The sequence below is a fragment of the Mastigoproctus giganteus genome, chromosome 4 (assembly GCF_048544385.1).
Source record: "Mastigoproctus giganteus isolate SK-2022 chromosome 4, ASM4854438v1, whole genome shotgun sequence".
Taxonomy (NCBI): Eukaryota; Metazoa; Arthropoda; class Arachnida; order Uropygi; family Thelyphonidae; genus Mastigoproctus; species Mastigoproctus giganteus.
This window is the reverse complement of record NC_143578.1, coordinates 216,739,948-216,766,577: the sequence shown is the minus strand read 5'-3', so window position 1 is coordinate 216,766,577 and position 26,630 is coordinate 216,739,948. Positions and strand designations below refer to the sequence as shown.

At 39.9% G+C, this 26,630-nt stretch overlaps 1 long non-coding RNA gene across 1 annotated transcript in view; it reads right to left on the bottom strand.

Moving 5' to 3' along the window:
• Positions 1–11,313: 11,313 nt before the first annotated feature.
• LOC150087400 (uncharacterized) overlaps positions 11,314–26,630 on the bottom strand; it is a 66,145-nt gene continuing 50,828 nt past the window's right edge. Inside the window, exon 3 of the long non-coding RNA XR_016546881.1 lies at positions 11,314–11,387. This is a non-coding gene — a long non-coding RNA (uncharacterized LOC150087400). The remainder of the gene's footprint in view (positions 11,388–26,630) is intronic.

The following is a 26,630-nucleotide window of genomic DNA, read 5'->3' as shown; positions in this document are numbered from 1 at the left end:
GTTAAGCCTGGCAATTAATTTTAAAGTTTATTCTGTAGCGTTTCTTATCTCTAAAACCGAATGATAACAATTCTTCACTAATGTTAACACAAGAAGGAAAGTGAACTGAAAATTACCAAAGTTGTGACTTTAGTCTTTTTTTTTTCCCTGTAGTAGTAGCAAAGTTCAAGTTGAAAATAATACGAAATGTGTAAGAAGTCAACTTTTGATGTTCCAACACATAACCTGCGCTTTTGAAATTATTATTGTTTGCCTCCGTTTGAATTTCTTCAAACTTATGCCCTTCAGCTATTTGCATTCCATACACTCTTGTTAAAAAACATATCAGCTTTCAAAATTAGAGAAAAAGAAAGATCGAATTTTGACGTTTCAATTTTTGAAAGTTTTTTCAGTTTAAACACAACAACACATATTAAACCAAATTCAAAATGAGGGAAACATTTGCACAGATATTAGCAATCACCATCTCTTTCACGACTATAGAGATTAAGAGTCCAAGACACCTCCTCTAACCTGTGAAGGTGCAATTCTAACTTTTATTCTTGTGGCGATAATCAAAATGTGTGACTTAACGCTGGTAATTTCTACTTTAACATCTTCTGTTAACAACTGAAACCACAAAACCAGCGAGAGAGAGAGAGAGAGAGAGAAACGGATGGCTCGAACTGTCCCCTTATGTGTTTTAATCGTAATGCGATTTCCTAATGACACAAATAATTTCTTTCATAGTAAGAAACACATTTTGTCCTTTTTCTCTGATTTCAATGTTGTGGATTGAACTTGAAATTACATGCGAGTGGGAACCACACAAACTTTGCATACAAGAACAGTCGACAGTATGTAAGTTCATATTGTTACTGTGTTTTCTGAAATTTAAAATTTCCAAAGTTTGAGTAATCAGACAAAGTTTATTTTGCGATTATCTTTAAACAGTTAACTTTTTCTTTAGCAGTTAATTTTTAAAATTTTATTCTGTCAACACTTCTTATCCTTAAAATAAAAAAAAAATAAAACGCAGACACAAAATTTACAAAAGCCTAGTTTTATTGACTACCTATATACCAGTTAAATGGAATTATATTCGTTGTGTGAACACGAGCGTGCAAATTTGCCAGTTTCAATGTACTGTGTGAGCGTTGTTCATTTAGAATTAAGCTACAGAAAATTAGTTAATTAATTCTGACTTTTAAATCTGGACAGCGAAATACGAAAGTCTGTCCAATCAAATTTTTTCAATGGTGGTTAGCTCTTACAACTTTGAACTTAACTGCCAAAAACAGGAAGTTTCATTTCAAAACAAACATGACACTATCAGATGTGTAAAGCTGATGTTCTGAAAAAAATGCAACGTGATTGGCCTGTTCGAATTTTTTGAAATTTCTATCTGTCTGCATGATTCCTAAATATAAGTGCAGAAGGCTGGCAGTGGTGGCAGCTTGACATGCACAAATCATTCCCAAGAATAAAATGTATATCAACAAATAAGTATGATTTCTGAAGCTTAAAAATTTCCAAAGTTTGAAAAAAAACAGTTTTGTATTTTTTTGGAAACAAGAGTCATTATTTTAGTTTGAAACAAACTTGATGTTTGGAAGTATAGTGTGAGGGAAAAAGTGTACATGAAATTTAAACTTTACAAATAAACATACTCACTCGTATATATTCTCCCAAAATCCGTTTTTTCCCTGACCCCCTCAGCCCAAGGGGAAAAAAGATGGAAACCAATCACAGTGCTTAATTTGTTTTTAAAAACTGACCAATCAGTGTTCGTGTTCAAAATTCCGTTCGGGATCGAACTTTTCTAACCACCATAGTCACATATAGACACTGTCTATTCGTTACACAGACTAAAACGAAACGGCAGCAATGAAAATTTACCCGTTAAAAATTTGTGTTTTTCATAATTTCGAGACCGATATTTGCAGTGTAATTCGTGATAGTAGTATTTCGGAATTTCGACAAGAATAAGTTCCAATGTCACAGCTCGTAGCAGTAGTTCTGAGAATGTTCGAGCGATATGGAGATTTAAAAAGTGTTATTCTATTTGTTTGTTGGGGTTATGATGTAAATGTGATTACTATCTGTTTCTCGGTAGGCTGCAAAGATGTGTGAATAGTTAAAATAGATCCCGTGTTTGTTTCCGATATAAATGCACATTTTTCAATGAAAACTCAGGAGAAAAATAAGAATTTACCCTTTTCGTGTTTAATTAAATGAAAAATGTCACTGGTAATACAGATTACAGAAGCGAAAATGCGTTATCACATATAATTTTATTCTGTATACATTGGAGTATATCAATTTTTTATTCACCTAATACCAGGAAAATGTAAGTTTTTCATATAGACTACATTTTGCAGGTGTCAGAAAGTCGTATTCACATGTCTTTAAGATAAAAACGGATACTTACGTTCTCTTCAAACTGACCGGAAACGAGGCTCGAACGTATTGGGTTCTTCAAGGTTATATTCTTCTTGTGCAGATATCAGTCAAACTGGTAGAAATGGCGTGTACAGGGGTGTTTTCACTAGTGATATTCAAGTGAACAAAAGGGATTAAAAAAAGAAACTGCATTCTTTCTGTCAGTTGAAGTTGTATATGTGTTGTGCTTTCATCCAACTAAATGCAAAAATATGTTTTCTTGTTTGTTTCATAATGTGTAAGCTTGCAAATACATTTCCAGTGAATAATAGGAAAATCTTGTAATGTATGTGAATTATCGTTTTGTATGTTTGTGCTTTGCAAAGCAACTGCACAATTCTGCTTCCACAGTGGAGCAGTCCTGGTGAGTTTTTGATTCAGTTTGTCTGTGTGATTCCAAAACAAAAGCTTTAGAGGCTATATATTATTTAGTTGTTAAATAGTTTTTGGCTTTTGTAAATGTTATCAGCAACTACGCTTACTAAGAGCAAGCTTAATTAGATTTTAAATTCAATCTTAAACTTTTAACTTTAGAAATTTTTACCATTAAGTCAATCCGGATATTTTGAAAACACACAGACACACGTGGTTGTGCATTGCAGATACAGTGGAATCACACATGAAAATGTTTTCAATCACACACACTCTCTAAATTTAAAGTTTTTAACCCTGCAGAAACTGGTAGTGTCCGTTTACTCCATATAAGATCAACAAACGTAATGTTAGCCATACCTCGATCAACAGAGAAATACTAATTTTAAGGTTTTCATCCCACTTACATACACTGCGTCTGCTTCATGGGGCCCCTTATTACGCTTGTAAATATATATATTTTTTAACTTTTCGTTTTGAAAATTCTAAAGCACCTGTGGTTAGTAAGCCTAAATACTAGGAGTGAAAAATTAACTGTTGACAATAAAACTAACATCTTAATCCCCCCCACCCCGCATTGTTGTGACTATATAAATTCGTACTTGGTTAAAATTAAAATAATCTTAGTGTTGAACCTTCTGGAAAAAGTGTAAACAACCACTTCCATTACATTTGAGAAGTTCACTCCACTCAACAATGAGAAAAGGACAGAAATCTTGGAATGTTCTTCGCTATGTTCTTTTCAACTCAGTTAGAATCAAAAGGGGTCGATTCGTACAACTCGTCGGCTGAAGTTTTCAAACGCAGGCAAAAGTGTATCTCGGGGCAGGTTGAATTTGTGTTCTGCTGTTAATATGTAAGTAAACTGATTTACATTCAATCAACTGAAAAAGGACTAAAATCTAACCATGTAGTAGAATCAATCCCCATGTGATTTTCGTGTGTGTGCGTGTGGATGGTTAGGATCGAGAATTTCAAGTGTATTTTGCAAATTTTCCCCAAAAGAGAAGTGCAAATAAAGGGCTGAATGTTTCGGAATAGTTTGCATTTGAAATTTTATCAGTCCTTGTGATTCCTAAACATAATTACTGTGGATAGAGCTAAAGGTAGAAATATGTATTCTGAAAAGGTTTTTCAGGGGGAAAATATCTATTTTAATTCCAAAGAACAACAATATAACCGGAATAAAATTGAATTGTCTAGTTCTCGATATTCACAAATTACAATTTTTGAGAAAATAACATAATTATTGCAGATAAAACTTGATAGAGTACACATACACAGGTTTCATTTTTCAGCTTTTCAAGAACAGGTAGAACTTAAAACAACAAAAACTAAGAACGCATACAGTGTTATTTTCGGGTACCAACATCGATGGCAACAGCAAGGATTTCATCTTTCAGGGAAAAAAAATTAAATAAAATTTAAAAAAAATATGATTTTCCGTCGCACACAAGAACTTCTGGGAAGGCCAAAGAACTCCTGGCCATGTCGCCATGATGGGAATTATTGTTTCTAGTACCTGTACCGTTCTTAGCAGCAATTAAATAATTTAGCTTTCAGAAAAAAAAAAGTTTTTCATCCTGCATTGGTTTTCATCCGGCATACAAGGTGCCGCGTCTGCGACGCATCGGTCGGCGGCCGTCCCCCCAAAAGCATAAGCATCCCCAAAATATACCTTCTCTATTAACACACACAATGCATTGCCACAAAATTAACGTTAATATTATTCACAAAAAATCACTATGACGTCACAATACATTCAAAACCAACGTCTAACCCAAATCTAACGGGGGAACCTGGACAGTCGCGAGGCAACGTCACACTCGCCACCGATAATGATCGCAGATCGCCCCCCGAAAAATAAAATTAACATTCAATTCTGAAATTGCAACTAGCACCATCTATCGAGAGAATAAGAAACACCGTCAAAATAAACATTTTTTCCTTACCCCTCAGACCACAGTCAAGTCAAACACGTGTACTGAAAAGCATTCGGTTCAAACTGTATCCCAATACAACTATTACTTTGCTAAAAAGCAATGTATGTCATCATGATGTGATTAAATCGAAACTGGTTTCCGTGCAGATATCCGTGCTTCCAGTTATCCTTACAGTTCCTTAATATCATTTAAAATAATGCAGTACAAGTACTAGCTGGCATCCTTCCCCTAGACGTTATGTCTCTTATAAAGAACTATAAAAAGATTAAAAAATGGACTTCAAACTGACCTTTTTGGTATAGATTGCGATCCTTCAAATGACTTGAAGCATGAAAAAATTAAATTTTGGGAATGAAATAATTATGTTTAGCCAAAATCGTTGGGCTCAAAATGAATTCGGAAAAATAACAAGACAATACATTCAACAAGCCAGCTATCCAGCAACCAAGCTGGCGAATCAGTTGTTTGCTCCATCGATGGTTCCCTCATTTCTTTTGACAGGATGTGGCTTCTTGAGAGAAAACTCTACCAACATGAATTTCAACCTGATCCCTTCTGCAATTGCAGTGAAGAGGAGACTTGTATATTATATATGTTTTGATACAATGCGGGTTATATGTTCAGCACAGAATTAAACTATTAAGAGATGTTTCTGACCTCACCCAATACAACAATAAAAGCCTACTGGATAATCCCAATAACTTTGCAGCACTTCAAAACTCTTACTGCTGTTTTCTCCATGAGGGCTAAACTTAGGTCACAGAGCTCAATTTTCCCATACTTTTACCACAATATGGTTAAGGATTACACTCTTCTGTCTTTTCACTTAACTTTGTACATATTGTATGTAAATATTTTCAACTTTACTTTTACTGCTTTGATTCTTGATTGGAGTCAACCAACCAGTAGTTTTATATTTTTTTATGTTTTTTTTTTTTTACTGATTATGGGATTTTGCTAGCACGCACATGTATAGCACTACCTCCTGTGAATGTTTTTGTGCATTGCACACAGACAGTAGAAAAGGGCCAGTGGCAAAACTAGTACAGTATTCAAGACTGGGAAACCTGAGTGCAGTGTCAATGTATCCACAGGTTTTGCACTACCTCGAGTTGATGCAATAAAAGACTGGAAACAGGTCCTGCTCCTGGTGAGAAAGAGGCCTGACGCTCAGAACATTAATTAACACTGCAGATACAATCACTAATTGCATGTAAGACCCGTTTAGAGAGTTTCAGTATTTCATCACAATGACACTAGTTATAGATGGCATTAGTCTAGGAGCCACCATAGACAGGGTACACATAAATTCACACTTCCTCGGAGATGGTTGTGTTAAATGATTCAGAGCAACTGCCTACCTTTCTCTGTCAGGAGAGTAATTTATTGATGTTATGATGTGGTGTTGTTCTTGTAGTAGGGTTATAGGAGTAGAAGCGACTGAGGCCATATTGCTCTGTGTATATTTTCTGTAAATCGCATATGTTCTGAGATCGATTTTCTGAACGAAAAACTTAATCGAATTTCCAGGAGAAAAAGCCATGCTCTCCTTACCTAAGACTGACTAACTCAACCTCATTGTGAAAAAGCTCCATAAAAATTCCTCCAGTCATGGCCAAGATTCAAATTCAGATCTTTTCCACCAGCAGTGGGGAGGGTGGCGATCCTACCAACTGTACTACCCCTGATGACATTATGACTTATACCGAGTCAATCTTGAAGCATGTAGTCAACTGGAAGTTTCGTGATAATCTGACTTTCTGCGCAGTAGCACAGTGGTATCGGCACCGTCCTCCTCACGCTGAACAGAAAATGCCAGAGTTCGAATCCCGTCGATGACGGGAGGAAATTTTATGGGCTTTTTTCACTCCATGGCTGATTTAGTCGGTCTCAAGCATAGATAGCAAGGTTTTTTTCCCAGTCACTGCGTTTAAGCACCTTTTCAACGTGGTAGACGTCAGAGGGAGATTATCGTCGAAGTTAACTTTCTGTAATTGGGCTTCATAAAACGTTCCTTCAAATTGGTCACCATCGCGGCCTATTACACTGTAAACAACGGGGTTACGTTTTAGAACTCGAGAAACAGTAAACACTTCTCTCGTCCAGTTCTCAGTAAACTCTGCGGAAAGGGTAAGAGCCAATCAAAACAACTATCTTCGATTTTAAATTTCGGATTCTGGACTTAGGTTCGGCTGGAGTAGAGTCTTGTTTACGCTGTTTCTTTGTTAACAAGGGTAACGTTTCTGAGGCTGTACCTATGGGGCGGTGGGGTGTACGATTATACGTAGGCACAACGTCGTCGAGTACGTGAATATATTTCTGACTTTTGGAATAAGAAACCCACTTATAATTTTTTTCTTTCAGTGTTCGTATGAATCGTTTAGCAATAGCAGCTTTCTTTTCTGATCTCGTTGTGTAGAAATTGATATTAGCCGAGCCGAGTTGTCAAGCGAGCGAGTGAATAAGTACACGTGCCTTTAGTTACCCGGGTTCAACCCCGTGACTGCTGAATACGGTGCTGTTTCTTGTATTCTCTCTACCTTGTGAACTCCTCTGACAGTGTGCTCGTGCCGGAGTATAAACAGAAATTTATTTAATAAGTGATTTGAATAACGCCCGAAGAGGAGCATTAGTGAATTCTTTTCCTTGGTCTGTATTAACACAAAATGGAATTTCTTCTTTGAAAATAGATTTGAATGCCTCCACCACTTCATTAGATTCTTCGCCTTTCAGTTTTCTGACGCAAGCAAACAGCGAGAAGCAATCCACACAAATCAGAAGGTAACGATATCCATCATTTACATTGGCAGGTCACGCAAGTTGCATTTGAAAGTATGATTAAGTCCGGGAACATTAGTTTGGTTCCTCCGAAAATTAATCCTTTGCGGTCGATCTCTCGCGTAAGTCGGTTGATTAGCTAGGAAAGCGCTCATGACATGTCTAGGCAATTCAGCTTGTTTTTGAAGAGCATTAATAGAACTGAAACTTGTGAGACTGATAAATTCTCAGCTCACGACGATCGGATAAATCTAATTCTTTGTTCAATAAATAAAACCGATATTCAGGATATTAGGGCGAAATTATCGAAAAACAGTTTTCAATTAGAATTCGTAATATTCGAGTTAGGGAAAGCCAAACCGAAAGTATTGAAGAGAAGATGTGAGTGAACCAATGAGAAGGCAAGAGCCCATGACTAATACAAACTTACTTTCGCTCTGAACAGGGGATCGTAACGGGGGTAGAAAGAGTCAGCGAGAACTTCGGCCCCGCGCTAACGATAATAAACAAAATGGAAGGTTTAGGTTGATAGCGAAACCAGGCTCACACCTGCCTGTGACGCAGACTTGGACAACTAAAAGAACAGGACTTTGTCATCTTTACGACTTTCCCCACTGTCATTGGGAGGGAGCGAAGAATTCCTCATTGTTGAGTAATCAACGAAGAAAAAAGTTAGAGAGGGAAAGTAGTGCCCAAGTCTGGGATATATACAGGAGGACTGAGTTAGACAAAGGAGAGGGGGTTACGACAGAGAAGGAGACAGACTCGGACGGAGACGGAGACCGAGAGAGGACACCGAGGAGAGGAGAGTTGGCTCTTCGCAGATGAACATCGAGTCGAATGATTGCCAGAGCAGCGAGAGACAAAGGCTGAGAAGGAGCAGAGCGGCCACCAGAAAAGTCGCCCGAAAACCAGTAGAGGACCCCGCCCAGATTTCGCTGAAGAGAAGGAGGCCGTATTACTGAATCCCAGGAGCGAACAAATTAACTGGTAAGCAATTATATTATTCGTGTGAATGTAACAATCCGAAACCGAAACTAAAATGATAACTTGTTCAATGCTTCTTTCCTAACCACAAATGAATTACATGTTAATACACTGTAGGTTAAACGACTAGAATGCTCCCATAGACACGAAAATCCCCATCCTGATGTCCATAAGAATAGTGCAGCCTAATCGAGCATGATCAAGCGCCAAGCTCCGGATGATGACGAAGGATGCACTGAGAGATAACTAGCGGACAGGAGAATTAAACACACCCACTCGCGTTTAGCCTCAGAATATGAGGAGTACAAAAAAGGTCTATAAGCATTCTGGACGATTAACCTAGAATAATCTAGTACACTACAAGAAGGTAAGAATTGTGAAGAGTTAATGTTGCAAGATAAATTACAGAATTTCTATGAAGAGCAGAATGTACTAGCTTAATACCTGATTCACACATTGACATTATGGAATGTAACTAATGCCTGAATGCCACTATTTAAACTGATCATTTAAGCAGAGTGCAAGTGTTGTATATATAGTTTGTTTTGTGTTAATAAATATTGTTATGTGTTTCACTAAGTCTCATCCTCTCTGCCCATATCCAATCACACCAGCACAGGTAAGAACCAACTAAAATAAGTTATTGCGGGGGATCGGGTCGACGCTTCGCGATTGTCCGATCCTTTAACACAGCGCTAATCCTTTGCTGCAGTCACAGGGGTTATATAACTTCTGGAGACCGAGGGCGGGGATTTTGTCCTAAAGATAGTGAGTTGAGTGACTAGACGGAGAAAGGGCGTCGCCACACAGAAACGAGAGGAAACAAGATGGCGTCTTGAATCGAGCAAGAGAACCAACCCAACCAAGACGTGCCACGTAACCAAAGAGGACAGGGCCATCCATCAAGAAGACGACGGCGACATAAGCCCTACAAACTACCTATTACTTTAGGATTATAATAGTCTACTAACATTGTTTTATTTCTCTCTCTCCACAGATAAGGAAGGAATGGAGACTGCCGAAATCATCGCACTGCTTATATTTGTGATCGTTGTGATAGTGGTTATTATTTCGGAGTAACCACATAAATACGGGAGGATGGAGTGCTTCAATACAACTGGAAATGATACTCTTTGTTCGTAAATGTACTTGTTAAAATAAGCCAAAATTGTCTTTGGTGTTTGTGATTTTTCTAAGACAACACATGATAAAAAGTGAATTTACATGTTGTTTGCTACACTAAAAAAATATTTCACTTAACTCTAATTAAGAGCAAATATCTACTTTTTGTTCACTATGCCCTAATTACAAACACATAGAGCCAATAACCACACGTGAGTTTAGGCATGTCTTGTGATAGACCTCTCACGGTTTACCCATATAACCTACATAAATTCAGTATAGATACATCATAGTTGACTCATAAATTTGAACTGCGTACGTAGTGTAAAAGGCATCGTTTTAATTGTATCTCATATTATGGGTGCCTTCACAATGAGATAGCGTTATTTATTTGAAGTAGTGCAATTCCAGCTATCTCGTTGTGAAGGCAACCACAATATGAGATACAATTAAAACGATGCCTTTTACACTACTTACGTAGTTCAAATTTATGGGTAAACTATGGTGTATCTACACCGATATTATACAGTTAATTTCCTTATCTCATAAGAAATTATGCCTTGTGCATTTCATCTTCTAATATATATAACTACACGTTTAGACATGCAGCTCTTCTGAAAAGGGGAGTACATAAGAAGACACACAAGTTTATACATTTACATGAAGTCTCATGAAAAGTCTATTTTACTCACACCTGCAGTACACGTTTTGACATGCCTACTGCCACGGTCTCTGGTGTCATCAATTTACCTGGGGGATGGCAACTCATAAAATACACTACAATTAAAAACACATCTAACTAGCAAAGAGGAGACACCAGCGCCTCTGATGTCAGACACCTGATGCAATTGTGTTCATATTTTCTGTTGGGATAGAAGGAGACTCGGGTTCAATGGACGCTTATAATGGCTTCTCATCTACTATCGTTTTTCTTTTTCCCAAGGTGTTCTTGGGCAATGGACAGAATCGCCTGGTGGGCTCTACCACCCTCAACAATTTCTGCTGTTCTCAAGAGACCCTCTCCGTTGGAGGGTGGAAAGGCTCTGCGGAAGTGCCATGTTTCTCCCTTATTCTCCAGTTCCTGGTGAAAACCTTCCTATGATCCACTTTCACCAATTATACAAAACAAACTCTCACTCCCGCCCTCTCTTCCAACAAACACTTCTTTGGCACTCTCTGGTAAGCTCAGGAGACGCCTCTGTTCGCCCTGGCAGAGAATCTAATCGCTTCTGCCTGGCCCAGCTTCCCACGCCTGGTAAAGAAATTAGGGGTCAGTGGTGTTCCATGGGCCCCCTAGGCTTAGAGTCCAGGTGTACAACATAATCCAACATTACACTACATAAACCACATATCACTCAAACTATCTCTCCCTTGTAGGCTACAATATTCAACACACAAGAACTGATTGCGAAGTTGTGTGATACTACCGATGCCACTTGACCCTTAAACACTATGTCTGTTGTTGTTGTTGTTTGGTTTTTAGGAGCATTAGCAACTAAGGCCATATTGCTCCGGGGATATGCGATAGTCATTCCCTGACCTTTCCGCATTCTCCGTATTTGGTGGTCACGGGCTCCACTATATCTGCATGTCCTTGAAGTGGTAAAGGGGTGACCACATACAAAAAAAATATATTATTCATACCACACAATTTTATGCATATATTTCAACAAAATTAAATTTTACTTACAGTGCCTTCCGGAACGCAATTAAAACCAAGTTGACACGGACAGGCGTTTACACCAGAATTATCACACGTGGCATCTACAAAAAAAAACAAAAAAAAAACTTACAATTAATGAATTACTCCAAGAGGTAATGGTATAATGTCACAGATTTCTATATACATTATTTTTATTTTGATCCTTATTCTAATTTATTTGTATGGTTATATATATATATATATATATATATATATAGAGAGAGAGAGAGAGAGAGAGAGAGAGAGAGAGAGAGTGTGTATGTGCAAATAATGAATTTAGATTAACTTCAATCCATACAGGGAGCATTTCTCCTTGCTCTCCTTTTTTCCCATTACTTCTCTTACCCATGAAGTCAAGGACCAGCCCTGACATCAGAAAACATGTTCCAACTTTAAGAAAAGAACAATTAGAATTAAAATGGTACATCTGTACCAGACCTCCTTGAGGGAAAATTTCCCAAAGAATTTGGTAAGTATGAAGAAAAATTAGTTACCATGATCATTTAATGGGAAGTATGTACAGTGAGTTCTCTTTGAATTAGCAACTCAGCAGGTGTTAATGCAAATGCTTATAACTAACCCCTCGTGAGATTAGCTTTTGCAATTAATACAACCCCTACATCTTGGCATTGAATCCACAAGGTCATGTAGGGTATCCTACATGACCTTGGTAGCGCTACACATGAATTGCAAAATGTGTCCAGTGATGTCTGCACATTGTCAGGTGGCTGGTCGTTAGCACCGAAATACCTTTTCTAGTAGGCTCCAAACATGATCAATTGGGGTGAGATGGAGTGAGCTGGTCGGCCATCAGAGGAAGGTGAATTCATTGTCATGTTCTGAAAACAAATTAGCAACCTGCCCAGCTTCGTAGCATTGCTCATTGTCTGGATGCACTATCATCATGAAGGGAAGTTTTTGGTCGACGACGATAGAAAGTTAGATGTTTCCATTGATTAACGGTAATCAGAAGATCCAATACAAACACTTCCCAAACCAGAATACCCAAGAAATCTACCTGTTGGCCATCTCCATTGACTCTTCTCGGGCATTCAGTACTCTCTGATGGCTCAGCATACTTAGGAGATTGTGCCAGTGTAAAATAACTCAGAATTTATATAACAGCATCACAGACTACCTTAAAAGCAGAAAAAACACAGTTACAACCAGAGAATCACGGTAGTCTTGCCCATTATTTCTCACCGGTTTCAGTGGCTATCATGGCCTGAGACTGAAGGAATTTCTGGGAATGGACATTGGTGACGTTCACAAGGTCGCTTTTTCAGATAACCTGGTGCTCCTTCTCAAAGAAAATTCCATAGCCCAATTAGAAATCCAGGCAAATCAAGCAATGCAAATTCTGGTGGATTGGGCTAGAATTCACAAGCTGACAATATCTAGCATCAAGAAAAATCATTATTAATTATAGAAAAACTGGACATCAGAAGATGGACATTAGTTGGACGTCAGTTGGTAAAAAATATCAGCAACTATGTTTGCATAGATGCTAGACGAATTGGGTCTAAAAAGATGACATTTGTCCTCATTTATAAAGCAATCTTCCAACTTAGTTATGGCGCCTCCGCAGCCAGGTGGGAAGGAGCAGCAGTGCGTAGCACACGCTTCTTGATTAAACCGGGGTTCGAACCCGTCACCACAAAATACGGAGGATGCGGAAAGGTCAGGGAATGACCACCGCATTTCCCCGGAGCAATATGGCCTTAGTTGCTAATGCTCCTAAAAAAAAAAAAAAAAAAAAAACCAACTTAGTTATTACTTACGATGCTGGCATTTGGTTTGCTAGGACTGTTCTTAGAAATCATAGAACAAAAGCAGGATCAATCGAACGTACCACTCTACTGACAATAACATGCTGTATGGTCAGTACATTTGTATTGCAGGTCCTGGCTGGTATGTTGCCGCTAGATCTGGAAGATCAAAGTTACAGATTAAAATTCCCAACCACCACCACCACACAGATTGAACTGGATATTGAAGCCGACATGAAGCAAGAGAGCAAAGGATATATTCCTTAATCTGACACGAAATGGGAAGAGTCTATGAAAGGGAAGGTTACATGGCATTTCCTGCACAAGGTAACCCTAGTCTCCTCAAATCACCTCCTATGTTTGCCCCTGGTCTATGTAGCACATTTTTATTGTGAGGGCGTGGCTATCTGAATGCAAAGTTGTTCAACCGAATCTAACCCAGGATCCAAAGTGTACCTATGGAACCGATGACGATTGCCGTCATGTCCTTTATAAATAAATAATAAATAAATTTTCTGTTTCTACTCCGGCACGACAACCAAGTCAGTAGAGTTTACAATAAATCGTCAATACAAATATTTATCGTATTTAGTAGTCACGGGCTTGAACCCCGGTCCACTCAAGGAACGCGTGCTATGCACTCTCGCTCCTGACCACTGGGCTACGTCAGGCCTTTTATGACTGCCCCAATTACCAACCCCACAGATATAGGCTTATAACCAATATTGGTCCTTTAAACCGTGGAGGAAAGCATATATACTCATCTCTGGTACACTTACTATATAGTGTTCTGACTTTGCTCAGAAAGTCTTTAAAGCGAGAAGTAACCATGCAAATACAGCCTATACTGTAATATCTTGCCCTATCTATACCAATAGACCCGAATGTGATTATACTCAAAAGTGAGAGACTTGCTAGAATACAGTATGTTTCCTACCTAGTTAGCTACTCTTACGTATTAACTAGAATGTTTATGTGTGTGCGTAAGACATTCTGTGTGTGCATAAGACACGGAATGCCTTACGCACACACTTGTGAGCAAGTGTATGTACTTATATGAGTGCTGCCAGTGTGTGTAGATATCGAAGTGAGTTCAAATGAACGTTTGTAAACGAAGTATTTATATATGTTACTCTGCGTGTTTTGTGCTGCGTGGGAAACGACTCCGCTTAACATGCAAAAAAACATACAATAAGAGTGTTGTCTTATTCAAGGTTCTGTACTGAGTTGGATAAATACCGGCAGTTCTCGTTTTGGGTTTTTTTTTTTTTTTATTTTCAAGTATCAACAAAATCGAAAATATGAACATTAATTGCAAAAAATGAATGTTAAACATTCATAAATACCGCATTTGAAATACCGCGACACCATCGTATCGCGAAAATATCGTAATGTGAACCCAATAACATGTTGCTTTTTGGTAATTCATTCACGAACTAGGAAGGTGAAATTTTTGCTATATAACTCTCTAAAAGGTTTTTAAAAAAGAGAGCTTGTCCAGGCCATCAATGGTATCCCACCAACGCCTTGCACTGGATATGATGGGGTACCACAATTCATTCTTAAGAGCGTTAGTGTTTTCATCATTGATGCACTCCTAGGTATCTTCAATGGAATCGTCACAACGCAAAGTTTCCCAACAGCCTGCAATCAATATATTGTCCGACCAATTCCCAAAACACAAGGAGCGACATCAATTTCACAATTCAGGCCAATAATGAAAGCCTCATGTCTCCTCAAAGTCATGGAGAAGTGCCGTCTTCCCATTCTAACCAACCAGGTTTTGCCATGTGAATCACCATACATTCACTATGCCTTGAAAGGCAGGTCCACCATTACCAACCTACTGCAAACCACCAACACCATTCTGGGGGCTCTACAAGATAGGGCTGAGATGGCAATTGTTTATCTGGATATCCAGTCTGCATTCGACAGCATAGTTATCCAGCCCCTCCTGCAACTTTGTGAGGATGGATACCAGATAAAAGGCAATATACTGGAATTCTTGAAGTCGCTACTTACGACCTGGGTCCTTCACTTGACTGTGAATAAAAAATCTTTCACAAGGAAAGTTTGTGTAGGTGTACCCCAAGGTGGAGTTCTCTCAGGGCTCCTCTTTACGGCTGCCATCCACCCATTCCTATATCAGCAAACAGAATTTATCAGTTATGCAGACGACTTGAAGCTCCTCTATCGGATCAACGGGACCGCCTGACCTGATTCTGTTTCTGAAACCATTATCAACAGCCTTAGGAATCTGATTACATACTTGGCACAGTTTTCTCTTAAGATAAATCCAAAAAAATCTGCACAAATGGTATTTTCCCTCAAATCAAACCCAACGCAATTAAACCTGGAAATCCACGGAACCCCCCCATTACCCCAGTCATCAAGCACAAAGATCTCGGCGTTATATTCGACCCTAAACTCAGTTTCAAACACCATGTTGCAGACATTCACAACAAGGTCTGCAGAGCAAGCTGACGTGCCAAACAACACCTCTTTCATGTCACAGAGCCTGAGTACACGCTCCAATACATATACCGGTTTCTGCAGCCAGCCATCACCTACGGGTCAGAAATCTGGGCGTCGGCAACGAAAACCACGCTAAAAACCATTGCATCTGATGAGTACTGGCTTCTTCGGTGAGTCCTCTTCAAGCATAAACTGCCACTACTCATACATACTTCAGATATCACCCAACTTCTAAATTACAGAAAAGTCTCCAAACGAACATTTGCCCTCCGCTTGCTTGTGTCAATTAAAATGATAGCGGGTGAAGTCAATACGCCAAATTTTTGGCAGATGTGCAATTGGAGGATCCCCCAATCCCTTAAGAGCCCTCCCCTCTCTGCAGTCTGTGGCGTGGAGGCTCAGAATAGAGGATTGATTCCTGCCCATGGAGATGCTCCAGAACGTCCAGGAGATAGATGTGGACTACAAAAAGTTCATAGAGGACAAATCGTACAGAAGACGCATCATCAGAGACCAGATTTCGTCTTCAATCGAGTGACTGCCATCGTCTTTTCATCGCTTTTCACGTGTCTTCATTTCACATGTTAATATTAATTTTATATGTAATTATACGTATTATGTCCTAATATATGTTTTAAGTAATTTTTCTTGTATTAGTTATTTAATGTTAAACCTGTAGCATTGTCGCTGTTGTGGGTATTATTGCATCAGGCAATCATGTAACCAATCACTGCCTGCAATAAAGAAATTTACAAAGTGTAAATTGTATTAGTTATCAATTCAAATCCTTAAACGAATTACGCTTTCATCTTTATCATACGTTATAAGAACCAATTTTGAATGGCGTTAAGATATTATTCTAAAGCACATTTCTGGAGGTCACTACCATTAAACAATTTGCACTTTCCGGTTTATTGGGCTTTTTTGTTACTGTAAGCAATTATAAACGGGTAGCAAACTATGTTACTGCATTTGCGAAAATACCGATAGTTGGAATTGTGTGGGTTTTTACGTTATTATGGTGAAATGTGTTTGCCCTTTACCGAAATCTTCAATCGTATTAAAAAAACAAATAAATTTTCAGAATCTTCTCTTCATTCCTTTTTTAAGCTTCGTAAACTTGTTACTCTGCGCAAATCGTGTTAGTTGCAATTTCTGCATTCCGTTAAAAAATTCATTTGAAAACGAAATGCACAAGACATAATCCTCATGGGTTTTGGTAATTAACTATACAATATCGGTGTAGATACACCATAGTTTACCCATAAATTTAAAGTATGTAAGTAGTGTAAAAGCATAGTTTTAATTGTATCTCATATTGCGGGTGCCTTCACAACGAGATAGCTGGTATTGCACTACTTCAAATAAATAACGCTTCTCTAGTAGAGAGGACTACTGTTATTTATTTTCACAGGATACCACCACCCAGACGATCGTTTCGAAGCTATTGGACTGCGGGAAGATACCCTGCCATCACAGTTGCGCAGTTATATCCACAATATGAGAGATGCCAAAGGGTGTGGTAATAATGTATTTGAAAACGAAATGCACAACTTCGAAACGGTCGTCTGGGTGGTGGTATCCTCTGAAAATAAATAACAGTAGTCTTCTCTATAGAGAAGCGTTATTTATTTGAAGTAGTACAATACCAACTATCTAGTTGTGACGGCACCCACAATATGAGATACAATTAAAACGATGCCTTTTACACTACTTACGTAGTTCAAATTTATGGGTTAACTATGGTGTATCTACACCGATATTATATAGTTAAAAATGATTATGCATCTATTGAAATTTATAAAGAAAATAAGATTATCTTGGAAACTAACGCCTCTTGAAGCAGTTCTGAAGAGGACGACTCCTTGTGCAACAACAAATCAACGAGTGTAGAACCAATGAGTGATTAACGAATGTGCATTTAGTCGATGATGATGATGAAGAATAAATATTCTTCAAGATTTGTAAGTTATAAATAATTTCTCTATTATTATAATTTGCTTGATTTTACAGGCTACGTTTTCATTTCTATGAATAAATCAATAATTGTTTGAATTTAAACTAATTTCATTGTTGATAATGCAACCCCTATTTTTAACATTATGTCTATGGGATAAAAATTCCCACTTGACGAGTTTTCGTTTTACGACCGCGCGCTAGGAATGAATTAACTCGTAAAGTCGAAAACTGCCTGTATGTGTAAATGATTGATATTTTGTTACCTCAATATTCCAAATAATAAGGAACAATCAGGCACGTATTAGCAATTTGAATGATTTGTATAATGGAGAACGGAGCGACCTTCCCTTCTCGCTGGCTGAGCTTCACACGGTATCAGAAGTCACTATGTTAGGTAAGACTTGGGGTTGGACTCTCTGGATTCTGCCATAGTAAAGCAAGTTCGGCAGGTGAGTCCTGCAGCACTGCTTGATTTGTACAACGCCTGTCTGGCCGAAAGAAGTTTCCGTCTGCTCTAGAAGAAGGCGGTTTTGAGAATGATTCTCAAAAGCCCGGAGAAACCTTTGAATGAGGCTCGATCATATCTTCCCATTGCTCTGCTGCCTGTATTGGGCAAGATTTTGGAGTGGTTGATCCTTGGCCATCTGGTCGATTACTGTGATGCGCGGGGTCTTCCATCACTAAATCAATATCTTTTTAAGAAGGGCTTCTAACCGGAGGACGCCATATATAAGGTTATCACCTGGACCAATGAGTTTGATGAACGATATGTTCTGGGCTTGTTTATTGACTTTCGAGGAGTGCTCGATGCTCTGTGATGGGACATTATAATCTGCATAGCTAAAGCATCCTGCTCTCCTGGTGTACTTTACCGTCTTCAGAAAGACTACTTTCATCAAAGGTTAGTCATTGTAAGATCTCATTATGAAAGGATTCATAAATCTGTTGGGAGAAGCTATCTGCAGGATTCGATCCAGGGACCAGCTGTCAGCTGTATGGAACTTTGTTCTAGACGAGCATCCTGCCTTGCATGATGTGGAATTTACCACTACGATAGCTTATGCAGATTATCTCATCCTTCTTGTGGAGAGAAACTCCAGCAAGAAGTTGGAGCGTGCTGAAGCCTGCTTGAAATAGGGTTGAATTTAAAACCCTATAGGGTTGAATTTGAAAGTGTCTGCAATTCTGCCCAGACACGATAGAACGGAGTATATGATGAGAGCCTTGTCGATCAATTCGGCCTTGGAAAGATTGTGCAAGGCTCAAGGGGTAGAATTTTTTTCAGCCTGGACTATACTTGTTAACAGGAGAGACTGCTTCTACAGGGATGGGATACACTTAAATAGAAAAGGTGCAAGAATATTTGCTGATGCTATCGAGGCAGTGTTAGGTGGGTCGGAAAACTGCTAGCTTGGGGGGGGAGATAAAGACGAATAGATTAACAGTAGCCACTGACAGAGGTGAAAGAGATTCTTGCACTGCTTCTATTGGAATGAGCAGAAGCCTGTAAAACAAGATGCAGGATATTTCAGAGACTGCTGGAAGTCATTGCGGTACAAGTAAACACATGGGTTGTGTTACGGTAGCTAAGAATAGAAATAAGTGCATGTATACTTGCGTGTACACCAATGCTAGGAGTTTAGTAAATAAATATGATGAATTTGAAGTATTGTTCAAAACATCAAAGGCAGATATTGTTGGGATATCAGAGACGTGGTGTCACACAGATATAAGGAATGCAGAACTGGAATTTGGGGAGTACAACGTCTACAGAAAGGATAGACTGGATAGGAAGGGAGGAGGGGTTATGCTATTAGTTAAGAAATACATAAAATCCAAGGAAGTGAAGAAAGTGGACATCGCTGGACAGTGCAGTGTCGAGTCAGTTTGGTGTGACATAAGAATTGGGAGATCACAATTGAGAGTAGGAGTGTGCTATAGGCCTAATGACTCTGATGAGTATAACAAGAAACTGTACAGGGAAATAGAGTGGGCCAGTAAATCAGAGAGTCTTATAATTGGAGATTTTAATTTCCCAGATATTGACTGGAATTTGGGGCTGGTCACTCACACACTAGCAGGGCTTTTGTGGATTTATTGGATGATTGTTTTCTACATCAGCATGTTCGGGAGGCAACTAGAGGGAGGAATACTCTTGATTTCATTATCAGCAATGATTCTTCATGCATTACGAATCTGCAGGTAAATGAACCACTAGGTGGCAGTGATCACAGTGTGCTGAAGTGGGATTTACTCAAAGAGGTAACTACCATTAGGGGTAAAGGGAAGGGTTATTGCTTTCGTAAAGGCGACTACGATGGACTGAGACAGTATTTAAATTCTATACAGTGGGACCAACTGATGATGTTACCAACAGCAAATGCAAAATGGGAAGCATTCAAAGAACTTATCTTGGAAGCTACTAGGCTTTACATACCAACTAAGAAATATTGTTCAAGATTTAGGCCTAAATGGATGTCAGATGAACTAATGAGGCATAGGGCAGAGAAGAAACATGCATGGGATACATACAAATTAACACGTGACACAGAAGCCTATGATAGATACAAGTTGATCTGTAACCAAGTTACAAAGGAGGTTAGGCAGGCGAAGGCAGATTACGAGAAATCTTTGGCAAGGGATGCAAAGAAAAACAGCAAAGAGTTCTTTACTTATGTAAACTCTAGAAGGAAGTGGATGAATCAGATTGGTCCACTTGATATCGATGGGTCAACTGTTGATGATCCTGCTCAGGTAGCTAACAAACTAAATGAATATTTTGCATCGATATTCACACATGAGGAGTTATTTAGCGAGGGGAATGCCAGAGGTGTATTCAACTCTAGCAGAAAGCTAGAGAATCTTGTAATAAATGAGACTAAAGTGGAGGAGAAATTGTTGAAGATAAACACAAGAAAGGCACCCGGGGTGGATGGGATCTATCCAATTATATTAAAGGAGGCAGCAGAGGAAGTAAGCAAACCCTTAGCCATAATTATGAGAGCTTCCTTGGACCCAGGGGAGGTACCCACAGAGTGGAGATGTGCAAATGTGACCCCAATTCACAAAGGAGGATCAAAGGCTGACACAAGTAATTATAGACCTGTGAGTTTAACTTCTGTTCCAGGAAAATTAATGGAGGCACTAGTTAAAGAAGCACTGCAGGATCATTTAGACAAGACTTGAGTTATAGCTCGGACACAGCATGGTTTTGTTAAGGGGAAGTCTTGCCTGACCAATTTGATTGGATACTATGATGCAGTCACAAAGGAACTGGATGCAGGGAATAACTTTGATATTATATACTTGGATCTTAGAAAGGCTTTTGATACTGTTGCACATGGAAGACTGCTGCACAAATTGGACCAGTGTGACATTGGAGGCAAATTGCTGCTGTGGATAAAGGGGTGGCTGACGGGGAGAAGACAGAGAGTGGTAATCATTGGACACTGCTCAACGTGGACTAATGTTATTAGTGGAGTTCCTCAGGGTTCAGTGTTGGGTCCGTTGTTGTTTTCGGTGTTTATGAATGATATTGATGATGGGATATCAAGTTTAATGTCCAAGTTTGCAGATGATACAAAGGTTGGCAGGGTTGTTAAGGACACTACTGACGCTATGCTGCTGCAACAGGATCTGGAAAGGTTGAGCAGATGGGCTGAGAGGTGGCAAATGAAGTTTAACATTGACAAATGTAAAGTACTACACATGGGAAACAGCAACCCCAGAGCAACGTATCAACTCTGTGGTACTACACTGACAGTGGTAGAGAATGAAAGGGACCTGGGGGTGGTTGTGCAGGCAGATATGAAGTTCTCTGAGCAGTGCAGATGGGCTGCGAGAGTAGCTCATGGTGTATTGTCAATGATATATAGGAATTTTTCTAGCAGGGATAATTAGGTGATTATTCCCTTGTATAAGGCAATGGTCAGGACACACCTAGAGTACTGTATACAGGTCTGGAGGCCTCATTTCAAGAAGGATGTAGAGCTGCTGGAACGAGTACAGAGAAGGGCAACAAGATTAGTGAATGGAACAAAGGGGTGCTCTTACGAAGAAAGGCTTAAGTTTTGCAAATTACAGTGTCTGGAGACTAGGCACCAGCGAGGTGATTTGATAGAGGTGTATAAAGCCTTGAATGGTTTGAGCATGCTCGATGCTGATGGGATTCTTCCTCTTGCTCAGAATAACCACCTGAGAAGGCATAAATTCAAATTGAGGAAACACAGATGTAGGATAGACGTGCGGAAATTTGCCTTTAGCCAGCGGGTGGTTGGTTGGTGAAACAGACTTCCATCCCTTGTCGTGGAAGCTGATAGCCTAAATAAGTTTAAGGCTCAGCTGGACAGGTATTTCGAACGAACAGAGGGGTGAAGTGGAAGTGTTTTTTTTTTTTTTTTTTTTGGCTGATGCTGCATAAGCTTGCTTTCTTGCATCAAATGCCTCTACTAATGCTAATGCTAATGCTAATGAACTAATATCTTGGGCCTCGATGCAAAAGTTGAAAGTCTCTGTGCACAAGTCTAAGCCTGTGTTGCTGAGGAGGCACCTCAGGACGCAGCCACCACTTTATCCCTCCGAGAGGTTTACCTTGAGGAACGGCTGATGTTACGGGCTGTCTGCGTGGTTCTGCATCACCGTCCTCCTCACACTCGGTGGAAAAGGCCAGGGTTCAAATCCCGTCAATGACGCGAAGAACTTTAATGGGCTTGTTTTCACTGCGTGGCTGAGTTAGTTGGTCTCCGGCATACATGGCAAAGGTATTTCCCCCGAGAAACTGGGGTTTTTTCGTTCAGAAAAACAGGCAAATCGACCATAGAACACATGCAATTTGCAGACACAAATACGGGTTAATGTATTAAATTACTGGTATCGCTAATATAAAAATTTCAATTTGACGTTACTGGCTCATGCCGGTTACTTGCGACAGAAGGTGAAGCAGGCATATTGCGAGGCTCAAGAGAGTCACCTGCGTGGATTGGGGCATTAAGGGAAGGGGCCCTCCACCTCCTTTATGATAACGCCTTTGTCCCAATCCTGACATATATGGCTGGGGCTTGGTGAGGGAAAGTCGAGCACTTTCGTGTCCATCGGATCCTTATCTCTGCGCAGAGGCCTGCTCTTCTTGGTATAACTAGAGCCTGTAGGACAGTGGCAACTGATGCGTTCTGTGTGTTAGCCGGAAAATTGCCGGTTGACCCACTGGTTGCTAAGACCCGCCTACAGTACCCCTTGAAGAGAGGGATTTTTGGACTGGTATAATGGCATCTGGTCGTGCCCGGTTGAGGCAGATGCGATCCTTAAGATAACATCAGAGCAGAGGTGAATTAATGATGAGAAACAATACTGAAGAACCAATGGCTACCTCTGGAAAAGAACATCATTTGCACTCCGTTATCGCCTACGTTCACACCATGAGCTGGCATAAGCAATGGCTCCGGTTTGGACTGGCGATCTGCTCTGTCCTGACCTGATATGGACTGAGGTCGTAGCTGTTCCAATTGGGGTTGGTGACCCCAGACCACTGCTCTTGTGGAGAGCCGAAGACAGGCCTCCACATTGTGCTAGACTGTTAAAATTATAATGACCTTCAAGTAAGGCCTGATTGAGTGATGCTCTTCCTCTCTAGAGCAACTCTGGTTGAGCTGAGTCAAACTTTTGAAGTATTTGATATCCCTATTGAGAGCCCAGATGCCAAGAGATTTTGCAGAGTAGTTGGTTTTTGTCAGTACAGCGATTTTCCTCTGGTGTTGATTAGAAATTTACTTTGTCTCATTGTTGCCTGCTTGACAAAGTCCTTGAAGAGTTGTACCTCCTCATGGTCTGAGCCAGACAGCTAGAGTGATTGAGTCCTGGCTGGCAGAGTGAGCCTAATTAGACTTCTTTTTCCAAATTCTACATTTTGTCTCTAATTTTAGGCCACTCGAATAATTAAATTCATCTGCCATGCTGTGTGTCATATGTCTGTTAATTGCGTGTGTTCTATGGTCTATTTGTCTGTTTTTTGCTGGACAAAAAACCTCAGATTCTGGGAGAAAAACCTTGCTATCTACGCCTGAGACCGATTAACTCAGCCATGGAGTGAAAATTCCTCGCGCCCATTAAAGTTCCTGGCGTCATCGACGGGATTCGAACCCGGGCCTTTTCCACTAGTGTGGGGATTTTTTCTCTATCTTTATATACAAGATTATATATAAAGCCAGAGAAAATATATCTCTGGATATATAAGATTGTTTGACAACTCTTTTGTGGTTCTCTCATATTGTGGTTTTGTACTAACATATACACCAATGAACCAAAACATTGACTACCTATCTAATATGATGTTGGTCCTCCACGTCCAGCCAAAACAGGTCGTTCCCAGCAAGGCATGGACACTACAAGATTACTAAATTTGTCTTCTGGTATGTGGAACCAACAGAACCAGCAGATTCTTTAACTCCTGTAAGGTTCGAGGTTGAGACCCTGCAGATCGGAGTTGCTGTTTCAACACCAACCACAGATGCTCGATGGGATGTCTGAGAAATTTGGAAGCCAGGGCAATACGCGGAAGTCTTTCTCGTGTTCCGCGATCCAGTCTCGTACAATCCGAGCAGTGTGGCATGGCACATTATCCAGCTGAAAGACAACACCGCCAGAGGGGAAGACTGTTGCCATGAAAGGGTGTACCTGGTCAACAATGATGTTTAAGTAAAGTGTATTTAGTGTTAAACGGCACCAGGGGTTCCCCCCATCTCCACGTAGTTTACTTTGTGTGTGGTGATACAGTTTGCTGTAAAGGCCAGAGATTTAAAGTGTATGGATCTTGAAATGTGTAGTGTCGTGTACCGTTGTTGATGTTTAGGTAGGTGGTAGAAGTCAGAATGTCCGCGCATGGATGACCGGACCAGGATATCCCAGCAGACCATCGCCCAAAGCATGACACTGCCACCACCGTTTTGTTTTCGTCCCACGGTGCATCCAGGTGAGGAGTAGGCGTGCGCGACTTGTTGGAAGTTCAGTATTTCTTAGCTCCGTCCTCTAATGAAATTTTAGTGTTCATAATGAAAGAACAGTTGTTATATTTTATATCATCAAGACGGTCAAGATCTTATCTCTACGAGGGTTAAATCAGCTTGCTAAAAAGTAAAAGGTAATTTACTTTTTTTCACATTTTCATTGATCATACGTTAACTCTTTTTAACTCTCTGTGTTGTGTTTATTCTGCATATGCCTGCAGAAGGACAAAGACTATAGGACTATAGCTTGTCACTTAAACCTCCCGCCACGGTCAAAGCTACTACACGGTTTACCTTCTGTCTTCCCCTCGGTTTGTGGTCAGCCCTGATGCAAAAGGTTAAATTTAGATTGTGCTCACGGGGTTGGAGCACAATCTAAATAATACACTGTTTATTGCTATACAGCTTAGATTATCAGAACAGTTTTCTTCAGTTACAAACACTCTTGTGATTAAATTCTTATATTCGTAAAAAACCGACTGCTTCTCCCCAAAATTATCTGGGTAACTATCGAAATAAATACGAGTGAGAAAGAAGTTCAAAATCTTGAAAATGAACGTGTAAGCTACTCTACACGATCCAGGAGCGAAGCTCCCTCTGCAGCAGAAGAGATAAACAAGCCCTTCAAGGATAATTTCAAGAAAAAGGAGAGAAGTAGAATGATATCGGCTACAGATTCTCCAACACCTAAAGACACACCTGTAGAGGGCGGAAATGAGTCCTGCAGCGATTCAGAATGCGAAGAACCTAAAAGTCAAGTGCTTAAGCGTCAAGATCCCCCACTAACGGGTTCTCCGATTGATCAGATTAAGACAATCAGAGTGTCCTTAGAGAAATATATGGCAAAGCAATCGAGCAGGATCACTGCTGCCATCAGGTCTGATTTAATTGGTATCTTCAGCAAAATGGAGACAGTGGTTTTAAACCTCCATGTAGAACATGAAAGATTAGAAGCCAAAATTGACATCCTTACACAGGAGCGAGGAAATCAAATGCAACAACGCCCCCGCTCTTTCGCAGAAGCGTTGAGGAATGGTGTAACACAATCAACCACCAGTTTACCTGAAAAAGTACAAGATAAAAGGATAGCCAAGAAGCCTGAGTCGTATGTAATTATAATTAAACCAGCTGAATATGCTCAACTGGAAACTAGCGATGCAGTTAAAGACGCCTTAACAAAAAATATGAAGAACCAGATGAAAACCGTCAGAATTAAGAGCATCAGGAAAACCTGACACCCCGGAGTCATAATTGAAACTGGTACCAGGGAGGAGGCATTAACCATCTTAAATAACACAGAAATGACCAACTATGGATTAAGAGCTGAAACCCCCCCAAAAAATTGGCCGTCGATTATACTTTTCGATATAGACCAGAATATGACCCCTGAGGAACTCAAAGAAGAGATCTACCATAAAAACTTGAGTATGTATCTACTGGACGAGACTGCGGTAGAAGACATCAAACCAAAAAACTAAAACGAAATCACCGACAAATGTTAATTGGATAATTGAACTATCCCCAAGAGTGTGGCAGCTTGTTGAAACTCAAAATAGAATTTATATTGGCTGCGGCAGCCATAGGTTTAAAGAGCACATATCGGTTCCTAAGTGCTATAGGTGTCTCCGGTTTGGGTTGGGCATACGTCCCATACCTGCAACCAGCGTGAGACCACCTGCGGCCACTGTGCTCAAAAGGGCCATGTTTTTAAGAACTGCCCCAACAAAGAACAGTCTCCAACCTGCGCAAACTGTACGGCAGCTAGGGCACCACACGATTATTCGATTCGTGACACAAACTGCCCGGTATACAAAAAAGTGAAGAGCCTTTACCAAATGAGAGTAAATTATGGATAGATTCCCCACAAGAAACAGACAACAAGAGATCAAGTTACTGCAACTAAATGCGCAGAGAGCGAGAGTAGTCGCAGACCAGCTAAAGATCAAAGCTGAGGAAAATCAAATTGACGCCATGATGTTGCAGGAACCCTACGTTCACTCTGCGATTGTCGTGGGATATCCCACTTCATATAAAATCATTCACTGCACGGAAGACCATCCATGGGCTGCTGTTGTTGTGAGGAGTCCAGAAATAACGGTGACTA